We start from the raw sequence: 12,095 nt of genomic DNA, 5'->3' as shown, positions 1-12,095 counted from the left end.
TTAAATACCTGTATTGTCCATGTCGACAATAACACCGGGTACCTACCTATAACTGTGCTCATTCGTAGTAGCATGAGTAAGAATTTCCCTCAAAATTCACCAAAAATCTCTGGTAAATGTCATTGGTGAACGGTGAATTTCAATACTTATATGCGGTACGTGGTCGTATACACCTTTAGCATAATCATATTATTAATTTTAAACAACGAATATTTATAAAAATAGAATTTACAAATCTAAAACTTATTGTTTAAAATTTCATAAAATTATTAGGTTTTACCTATAAAACGAGAATTCGTTTAGGCGAGATAGTTCAATTTCACTATGTTTAAACATACGCTTTGACATGTTACAGTTGTAGATTATGAACAGTGATGGACCGAAACGTACACTTAATACGGCCAGAAAAACACCAAATGTGGTTCAAAGTTTTAATCGTTTTAATGTAAAACTAAAATTTAATGTAAACTCATCCAATTATCTTGATTTTTTTTTCACTAAACAATACACTGCGTAGCAGATTTTAAGCCTCTTTTTGATTATATATAATATGAGTTAATGAAAAATCAAGTTATTATTTGAAACTAATATCTTAATGAATAATTAATGTAGCATAATGGTACATAACTTTTTCGTTATTTTTGGTTCATACTATTAAGATTTATGAGTTGTTCGTTTTTGATCCAGAACGAAAATAAAATACAATTTGGGTCGTTCAAAAAAAATGAAAAAAAAAAAATGCTGTTTTTAAATGGTCAAAAAAAAAACAACGCTGGACAGAACAGCTATGTAAAGTTGATATTATGTCGAAAATATCATCTAAACACCAGATCAGAAAACCAAAATAATATTTATCCATACGCGTTACGTTTAATGTCAGTATTAGACTACTAAATTTAACATGGACGCATTTTGTACGTGCAAAAATGTGCAATGTGCATAAATAAGTTATTAACTATTTGTAAGCAACGTGTGACATGTTTTAGATATTGAAAAATAATGTTTGTGTAAAATATACGACGCATCACTAGCCACATTCAACCTGTGGTTTACAAATTGATGATGTACAAAAAAAAAAAAATCAAGTCAAAAATAGCGCGATTTGTAAATTATAATTGGTTATTTTTAATAAATCATCAAACGTTTTAAGTATAAATTATATAATTATAATTGTATTTCTATCAATCTTATACTTTGTGAATCATCCACTTTCCTTTCATCAAGCGCATTCGTTATAATTGTTATATTTTGTGGACCACATAACGTCCAACCCTATTATGTCAATGTGCTTCAAACGAACAAATAAACAAAAAATTTTGAAAATAAATGGATAGATTATGATTACGTAGGTATACGAACCTTTTTCACTATTACGATAGTGTAACCGATTACTATTATACCTATACCTAAACACACTATAGGTAGAACGTTGCCGTTGCTTACAAGCATGACAATTTTTTTCAGTAAAATAACTTATTTAATAACGAACATTATTTCTATGCTTTGATAAAGTTTGAATAACGTTTTATGACTATTATTTCCAGTCCAATGCTTTTCGATACAAGGGAAACTTGCCGATTTCTATGTAAGATTTTCCGGCGTGTCGTGCTTCAGCATTGTTATATATTAGTGTACGATCTTCTAGCACTATAGCGTTATATAACTTATTGTTATTAGTGTTTGCAAATCAAATGGTTTAAAATATTTCTAGTAATAGTTCGGTATTTGTTAATAGTAATAATTAATATTGTATGTGTAAAAGTGGAAAAGAGTTAGTTGAAGTTTTTTCTCATAAACATTGTTTTATAAGAAAACCCAAAGACGAATCGTTAAAATACTTAAGGCTCTAACAAAAGTTGTTATGCCAGCATTTTAACTAGTATCAAAAACTCTCGAGCCAGTCCGAAATTTAAATATAAAGTTTAAAAAGAAAATTTGTAAAGAAAAGCTATAGCGATTCAATTTAAATTTAACCAATTAAAATTATACACATTATTTTCGAATACCTATTGATTATTTTGTATTACCTTAAATGATAAGAAATTGTTTATAAAATTAAAATAATAGTTAGAAAAAAATAAGTTAAATAGTTAATTTATAAATACATAATTAATAATAATAGATAAATTGATAATTTAAGTATTGCGTGTATTGTTGTATTTTTAGTATTTTTGATTAATTGTAATGATTTAACAACCAGTAGTCTAAAGAGCAAAGTTTCTACAGTATTTCAATTTTACAACGCACATCCATCAGTATATTTTGTCTTTGAAAAAATTCAAGCTGAAAATAATATTAAAATATCGTTCGTGAATAAAACTATAACCAATGATGTTTCAATTAAAGACATTCAAAAATTAACCATGCGATTCAATATACAACTAAATAATTGGCTGTATGTATAAAATATATACAACCAATTTCGAAATAAACAATAATTTATTAAAAAAAAAAAATCATATGGGACTGGTTATTGATAAACAAGGTTTAAATTTATAAAAAATTGTACTTGTTTAAATATTTGTATGGAGTATTTACTTTTATTTTAATTTATTTTTAATTTTATTTTACCGTAGATTTTATTTAAATTATATTTAATTAATTATATATAAGTTTAATTTATCAATTATATAATAAAAAAATTTTAATGATACTATAAATATTATTTATTAATTATTATCATACACGCCGAAAAATTGATAAAATAAACATGAACACGGACAATTATCATTTAAAATTTTAACAAATAATTGTGATATTGCTTTTTAAAATTTAAACCTTAACATACCTCGAACATAACCCAACCTCAACTTATAATAAGTATCTATTATGAGTAGTTTATAACAAATAGTAAATATACAGTAAATATTAAATACAAATTTGAAATTAGTAAGTACATGATGATAGTTTTGCACTGATTTTAATCGCATATCACCGATATAAATGACTGTTATTATACAAAATCAATTGTAGTTGGAAATACAGTATATAGGATACCAAAATATGTCTCTATATCGGCGGGGACGTGTACAATGATACAACATCAAGCTTAATTTCGATAAATTTTTAACAATTAGCATCGTAGAAATCATAATAGGATATGTTTATAAAAATAATAATATTATTAATGATTGATAAAGAGTTTATTTATTTCAATTTTTATCTTAGTTCAATAATTTATTAGCCTAAAAGAATAAATTATTTAATTATACATCAAGTGAGCATTTTCATTATTTTTGATTTACGGAGTTCCTAGATTTATCTACATAATTTGTTAGCAATGAAATTCTTATATCAATAAGTGAAATTATGGTACAATGTATAGCTGAATATAAAGATATATTTTTTCTTAAATATTAATGTCAATTTTATAGTTTTAAGACACGAGTTGAAAATATTTATGATTATATTAACACATATCAACATTTTATTATTTGATCGATATTTTTTCTCATCTGTCATCAATCATTAATTACCCAACAGATTGAATTCTTCACACATTTTTTTATTTATATCATTGGTATTAGAGAAATGAATTTTACATAAATATTTTATCAGGGCATTATACATTATTTTCAAAATTATTAAATTTTGTTTTTGACATGTAATTAGGGAAATTTGTTTAACTAGTTAGTGTTGTTCAAGGAAGTTTTTTTAAACATTAATAGTTGGTTTTCATTTCTGAGCACAAAGACATTCTATGAAGCACTATCCTAGTTCGAATTAGAACCAAAGAGAACAACACGAGTATATCCACTATACTGATTCAATCACACCAGAATAATCATTTGTTTATCATATATTCAATGCAGTTCTTGTATTAATGATCAAGTTATTTTTTTGGGTGTATTAAACGCAAATGTTTTATTTTAGCAACATATTAAACTTCAATATTCGTGATAATACAAAACCCTTTAAACTTTGAAAAGTTTAAAATTTTTCAGCTCTATTTCTTCTATATTAAAAAAATAAATTACAACATATAAACCCGCTTAATGATCTCCAATTTCTCAGGGATTAGATAATAAATAAATGACCTAATTCTGACATTTCTAAATTTTTAATTACAAACATTTTACCTTATACTTTTAGATTTTTACATAATAACAAATACTTAATTCCACGCATCTAAACTTTGAATACCTACTTATAACTCATAGACTATTTCAAAATACATAAAAATCTATAAATCATAATGTAATAATAGTACGTAATAATGTCTGTGCTTATTTTTACGTCTATTATATTAATTATATTTTATATTATTCGTCGTGCATTAAAAAAATATGTGCACACACACACACACACACATTACACACACAAATTTACACTCACAGCCAACTTAACAATATGCGCTATTAAAAGGGATTCGTGTTTAAGTAAAAAAGAAAAAAAAACCATGATGAAAAATTCGAGGAAACCAATCACCGAAGCGTACTTATAGGGAGTGGGTCGTTATTTATAAACGCGAGTATTATGTATTATATTTTATAAAAGTATATTAAATTATATAACGAGCACGGGCGTTCGATGTGTTTCTACGAATAGAGTGGCAAATATTTTTCAATATTTTTTTTTTTTTAATTTGTAGCATATTATCCAGTGCAACACGTATAAATAAAAAATATAATACCAATATAATACACGCGTACATGCGCGCATATTGATACAAAACTGTAGAAGGTACAGTGACTGGATTTACTCGGAATTCAAATTAATATCCAAGGGACTGCAAGTTTCGTAAGTTGTATTATATGATTTTTAATTCTTTGAATTCGCATTATTATTTATTATAACAATATCTGCGGCAGAGCGAACCGGCTGCTGCGAGAGTAAAATAACTGTTGTTATTATCGCGGTATGTACACTACTGTGTGTATATTATTATTATGACGTACTACCTACAGAAATATTATTCAAAGGTTAATTCGATATTATTCGAAGGTATTTTACAGAAATTTCAAGTTTCTCGTTTTGATGGTTTCAATTCGTCGATTTCGCAAAACGATAATATTTAAAAGTATAATTAATAAATTAAGTTTAAATAAATCTATTATAGGTACGTTCAGTGACATACGTAATAATAGCGTATGAATTCTGTTAGTGTTTCGTAAACATAAGTTACCGGCAGTCGTCAGTCTATCAAGCATCTACGAAGATAAAAAAAAAAAATTACATTTTTTTAAATTTATTGTATATACAATAGCCTGACGTAAGTGAAATAAAAGTATAATGTAAGCAATGAAATAATTAAATGAGTATCGATTCTTTTTTTTTTCGAAGCACTTTAACTACTAAAAGAACCATCATGATGTGTAAAAACCTCAAAAATCTGAAAGAAGAAAAATATTTACAGACATAATCTTCATAGCATAAATTTAATATAATAATTATTTTTATACATTTAACAGTTTAGATTTATTTAAACGTTTACAAATACCTATATAAAATGGTGTCTCGTTGTCTTTGTACACACACACCCGCAAATACTGGGCAGACGCAGAAAGAACCGAATTAAGTATCAGAGCCGCACTAGACTACTAGAGTAATATATATTTACCATTAAGTACCCCACTACTTCTTATCAATAAACAGCTATTAAAACAGCATATTATATTTTATGCATAATAACAAATTAAAATGTGAAAGTGTCGCCCTAAAGTAAAAGCCGCTATTGCACCTATGTTAGTCTGGCACTGGACATAGAACTACTATTAAATAGTAACTATATAGTCTTGATTATAAAAATTATATATAATTTATTAATTTATTATTATATTTGTAAATTGCAATATTTAACTTTTAAAATATTAACATAAATTAACTTCAATAGATAACTTGAAAACTTTGTGAATTTAGAATTAGGAATTCAGAAACGACAAATTTAGAGTTTAGATCAATCAACGAATAATATTTAAAATATTTCAATAATTATTACGGTTATGACACCTACTAATAAAATAATAGTTTTCTAAAATAATTTTACTAAATATAAAACAATCGTACAAACGATGAAACAACCGAATTTTTCCTTAGATAATGATGAAATATTGATTTTAGAATATTTAAATGTATTTAAGGTGTTAAGACCATATTTTCCTAAGGAAAAACTGGTGTGGTATTTATAAACGCGCGTATTACGATATTCAACAGTCAAAGTTTCTTAAACTTTAAAAATAAAATATACTCATAATATGTAAAGCCAGCTTTAACCTCATATTATAGTATGGCAATGAAAAATAAAAAAAACTAAAAACAATTTTTATTACTTTTTTTTTTACCTTCAACTGATAGGAAACCACAAGTAACTTACAATAGTGCATTACGTACATAGGTACTGATTTTGACTGAAATCAAAATAAACAATTTTGAAAGTTAAAACGCAGTGAGTTAATTATATACAATAATAATTATCGTTCTTATGCAGTTAAAGAAGAATGAAAATTCTACAAAGTGGAAATGCACACAAAACACAAATTTAAAATGTCTGGGAAAAGTAACAACTTGTTAATTGATCTAACCGGTAAGTTATATTATTATTTTGTTATAATATATTTTTATTAGTTTTTATGGAATTAACATAAATTCCAGTACATAAATTATTCAAATGAAACTTCACATAACCACAAAGTTAACAACAAATTTAAGGAAATAATTGTTGTTAAAAAAGTATAAAGAAAAAATGTTTAGGAATACAAGAGACAACCATGAAAACTCACTCATCAGAAATCTAAGCACCTTATCACTGCCTGAAGTTCCTCAACGGCGACTAAAAAGGAGATGGTGCAGAGACCTGCTACTCCAATGCTCTAATAAGCCTATTCGATATTCCTCCACTTTCCTTTATTTTTTCTCTCTCTCTCTCTCTTTTCCTTTCCAACCAAGATCAGATAAATAAAAAAAAAAATTTACTCAAGTTAAGTGTCACTTATGGGTGACTTCTTACTCTCGAATTCACCTGTTAATATTACTACGATTACATCACTTATACTTATTGTGCTATTATTGTATAGATTGTATATTAAATGTATTATAAGAATTAAAAAAAAAAAAAGGAACACGAAAACCGCCTAGTCAAATATTGTCGTCTATCCTGCACAACATTTCAAGTTAATCAATCATTATTTTATTATTTAAAATATTGAAACTCTAACTTTATGATTGTAATATTGTATGTTTACAGAAAGTATAGCTGTAAAAATTGGAAATTTTTCTTCGTTAAAACGAAATCACCGGTATAGCCATTTACCTATAAATTACGATTATATAATATCCCAGAAGAGTGGTAAACCACAATGTGGGCTAAACCTCAACTATTCATGATATTTGACAGTAAACAACGAGATTCAAGAATTTTGATATTTGCTTCTGATTTTACCATAAATATTCAATCAAAATCTGAATGGATGGTACATTTTAGTGTTTGTCTGATATTTTGCAACAACTTTACATGATACGAGGATTATACAAAAAGTTATCATCAAATGCATAATTTCATTTAAGTCTATCAACATCCTAAACTAAAATATGCAATGATGGATTTCGAAATCGCTGCTATAAGTGCCGTGTTTGGTGATAGCGTGCAAGTCAAACGGTGTTTTTTTTTTCATTTATCCTAATCTTGAATCTACAAGGGGAAAAGCTCAACGATTAAGTGCATGTTCCTAACAAATAAATAACATAGATTTTAGAATAACTTACGGTATGGTTAAAGCTTTAAAATTGTTACTACTTAGTGAAGTATATATGAAATGATTTATTTATACACGCAAAACGTGTGCTACAATTGTTACAGTGTACCAAAATATTTTGACAAAACTCATGTTAGTGTGAAGTCTGGGAGCCCGATATTTTCTACATATTTATGGAATGTACACGAAATCACTTTAAATTATGGCAACAGAACAATTTTTGTGAAGGGTGGAATTTCAATAAACTTGTGGGAACAATTAATCCATCATTTTGGTTGGTAATTAGATGTATCAAACGAGATGAAGCAACAATGCGAATTGAAAGAACACGAAACTTTAACGCCTAAAAGTTAAAAAAAATAAAAATACTTAAAAGAATGTGAAAACTACCTATTTAAATAAAGAGATTAAAATAGGGAAATTTTTCAATTAAATAGCAAAATGTATGAAACACTCGTAGTTATTATTTTTCATAAATTATGTACATATATTTATTGTATATTTTGTATTTACTATACCTGTTAATTTTTTATATATTTGCATTTTATGTTAATTTTGATTGACTATTTAGTACCTACTAATACTGTTGTTATTTTTTTTTTTAACATATTTAAATTCAACTGATTGATGAATATGTTTTATTAAAACTTTATTAACATTTTAAATATTTTAGGACCCATGAAAATTAAATTTTAAAGAGTACCAGTACCTCGCGTTTTTAATTTCTTTTTTTATGAATTCTATAAACCGTACCAATATCCCGACAATCCCATATTTTTAATATACATTATTTTATGCTATAAATTAAGAACCTTTTAGCAAACTTCTTTTTTTTTTTTCAATAACAATAATCATTATTTTTTCTGTGCATTTTTAATCAAGTTTATTGAAATTTGTATAATTATTTTATTCTTAGTATTAAATTACATGCATAAAATTATTAAACTCAAAATGTAATAAAATGTTTCTGTAAATACCGTATAACAGTAAAAATAGATTCATAGTATAAAATCAAAACTACCATTGCGTATCGTAAATTTCATAATATTAAAATATTGGTAATAATTCTAAGTTTTCACAAATAATGTTTTTAAATTATAAAAAAATAATTTATATCTTTATTTATCTTAAAAAATTAGTATTTTCATACAAATTATAACTTAAAATGTCTATAAAAGATAATTAATTTTATTAATTAAATTTTATGGTTTTAGTATGAATTACTCATGAGGAATCTTGTATTACATTTTTAAAACTTAAATATTAAAATTAAAAATAGTAATGAACTTCTAACTATAAAATAGTTAGCAACCTTTTGATATTTTGATGAATTTTACTAAAAATCTTAATTTATATACATTTAAAAAAAAATTGTGCCTAGGTATTTATATAATTACATGACAACTACCTATAAGGGATTTTCATTTAAATTTTCAAATATTTTTACCTTGTAAATGATTTTGAATTGATATTCCTAGAAAAAAAACTAAAAAAAAATTAAAATTTTCTAATACTTTATAGCTCAAAGATATTCGAAATACTTCGAAAATTTTATGGTAATATAAACATATGGGGAAAATTTCAAGTATCTACGGTTATCTTTTTTTTTAGCTACACCTAAAAAACAAAATGGTTATCGGTTTTTTTCTTAATTTTTTTATTTTTTCCAATTATAAAATTTACTTACCCTCCCACCTATCCACTAGCACAAACTAGATACAACTTGGTCCTAAGACACATTATTATAAAAAGCAAATGTGGGTGAGCTTAGTTGCAGATGATCTTGTATAGAGGGAGTACGAAACCATATTGCATTTTACATTATATCTATACGTAGGTATGTATATTAATATATTACAGAACACGATAAAAGTCTTTTTAAATATTTTAAACAATCGTTTTATGCGGGGAAATAACAACAAAAACAACAAAATGATATCAAAAAACCTATACCATTACACATGGAACCAAACCGGCCCTATTGCGGAAACTCGGCCGTCCGATGTATAGTTTAATATCCTATTATTAAAATATTATAATGCAACGGCCCGGGTTCTCGCGTGTATAATAATAATAATAATAATAATAATATAATATAATAATAATATGTCTAGCGTTAAACCTCTGTCTCGGGGTTAGAACCGTTTGGATTGGGGGGGGGGGAGGTCGCAAATTCTTCGGTGGGTGAACGAGTTTTCTGGGGGAGAAAATAATCTACTGCGGTCGTACTTACTGCAACTCGTATGTATATATATATATATACATATACATATACATATATATGCGCAATACGCATTTATTATTCGCTGCCGAGTGCACACGCGCGTATGTATACCGTATATAATATGTATATATATAAGTGTATGTATTTGTGCGTAGTATATGCCTGATTTTTTATGTTATTCGCGTCTGAGCGGTGGAATGCGTGAGCGGCCCAGTCGAAAATTGTTCGGGACCGAAAAGATAATAATAATATAATCAAGACGCGAACGAGCGTTCGGTCGGGGGTGCAGAAGTTCTACGAAACGGGATATAATGTTTTGCACGCACACAAGCACACACGTTTCTGTATAAGTTTACAAGTCTCTGCTGCAGTAGTGTGTGTGTGTATCGTCGGCAAAGCTTTGGCTCCGCGGCAGTCGGCGAACTTGATTGCGTACAAAGAATCTTAAGCATATAAAATATACGGCACGGTTGCGTTCTATATGTGCATATAATATACGTATTATAATGAATTAATGAATACGCGTGTATATGGTACGCAGCAATATCATTATTATTATGCGATTAACTGGATCGTAGTCGTAAAAACAATATACCCCGCCGCCAGGAACCGGAGACTCGGTTAACCAGGGGCGTCATTTTAGGTTTTTTTTTTTTTGGAGAGTGCGAGGTTTGAAGCAGGCAATTTTTAAATTTCACCAGGCCATATAAAATAGTGTACGTATAATATACAAGTACATAATCCTGCTTTCAATTGTTTCCATACATCTGCACATGTACCGAATAATTACATCGATATAAATAGAAATTAATAATCATAATACGTAATTGACAGTGTACAAATATTGATAAATGTCAAAATTAAATTTAGAATACCATTTAAGAAGAATTGATTTTGAACAATATCTCAGCAGGGCGCAAGCCAATTAGTATACAATTTTAAAACAAAAGGGAACAATCACAAACCCTGATACCCTCCAAATGACGCTCCTGCATCAGATGAGAATATGAGATGCTCGAAAACAATGAGCATAATAACAAAAAAAATAATAATAAAAATATACAATTTTACAAACCACAGTCACCTGTTGATTTTTTTTTTTTTTGTTAAAAACCTATTAATTTCACTTTTTTAGTGTGTAAGCTGTAAATACATTTGTTTGAAACAAGCTATAATGTTTAGTGGAATGTCGCTCTACCTTTTAATGTAATTATTTATTTGATTTTCGAAAAGCTTACAACAAAAGGCCTCGAAAAACCGTTTTTTAATGAAAACCACATCCGATGCGAGATCTAGGTGAAGGAATAAGTTTTGAATTTTGAAACTTCACATTCGCCATGAGACGAGATGCCAGAAAATAATGAGCATGAAAAAATAAATAAAAATATGTATTAAAAATAAAGGGTGCAACCGCACACCCCGATCTCCCTAAATAATGCCCCTGTTGTTAACACGCGCGCACACGAATGTATGAAATTCATATTATATAAACGCAAAAAACGACGGTTTTCGAGTATGTTATTGACAACTAATACCACGCACATGTTATAACGAAGATACAATACGGCCGTGTTACATATATTATGAAATTTCCGCAGGAGATTTTTTTTTTCTGCAACACGAACGTGGACAGTTTATGGTCAATTTTTTTCCAAGCAAAAACTTCTTGTACAGCCCGCCATAAGTATACAGGTAGGTACCGATATTAAGAGAATCTAATGTTTTCAGGCGGCACTTCTCAGTACACCAGCTGATGGGTACTTTTTTTTTTTTTAATTTTTTACCGCTGGACAGGGAATTAGGTTTCCCCATTACTGCCTCCCGCCAGCATCGTTTATTGAACGAAAAACAACATCACATCATAAAAGTAATAATATGATGGGTACCTATGTGATATCATTATCATTCTTGCATTTCGATTTTAGGTCAACATAATTTGTTTACTGATTGTAATAATTAGTCATTAAGTTCCTTTTAATGCGTTATTTTGTGTGATACGCGAATCAAGTGTTCACCGGTCAGTTAAAATCTATTTTTTTCGTCTTCGTCGGAACTATCTCGCTTCTCGCCGTCTTATTAGGTTCCGCAAATCTATTATTTACCACAGTCAACTTCATTCTAAGTCCTTTACAAGTCTGACAGCATTTTTTACTCTACTTATTTAGCACCTTATACTGTTT

This window comes from Melanaphis sacchari, unplaced genomic scaffold, assembly GCF_002803265.2.
Source record: "Melanaphis sacchari strain LSU unplaced genomic scaffold, SCAv2.0 Contig23_pilon_pilon, whole genome shotgun sequence".
Lineage (NCBI taxonomy): Eukaryota > Metazoa > Arthropoda > Insecta > Hemiptera > Aphididae > Melanaphis > Melanaphis sacchari.
The sequence above is the reverse complement of the archived record's forward strand: the minus strand, read 5'-3'. Positions refer to the sequence as shown.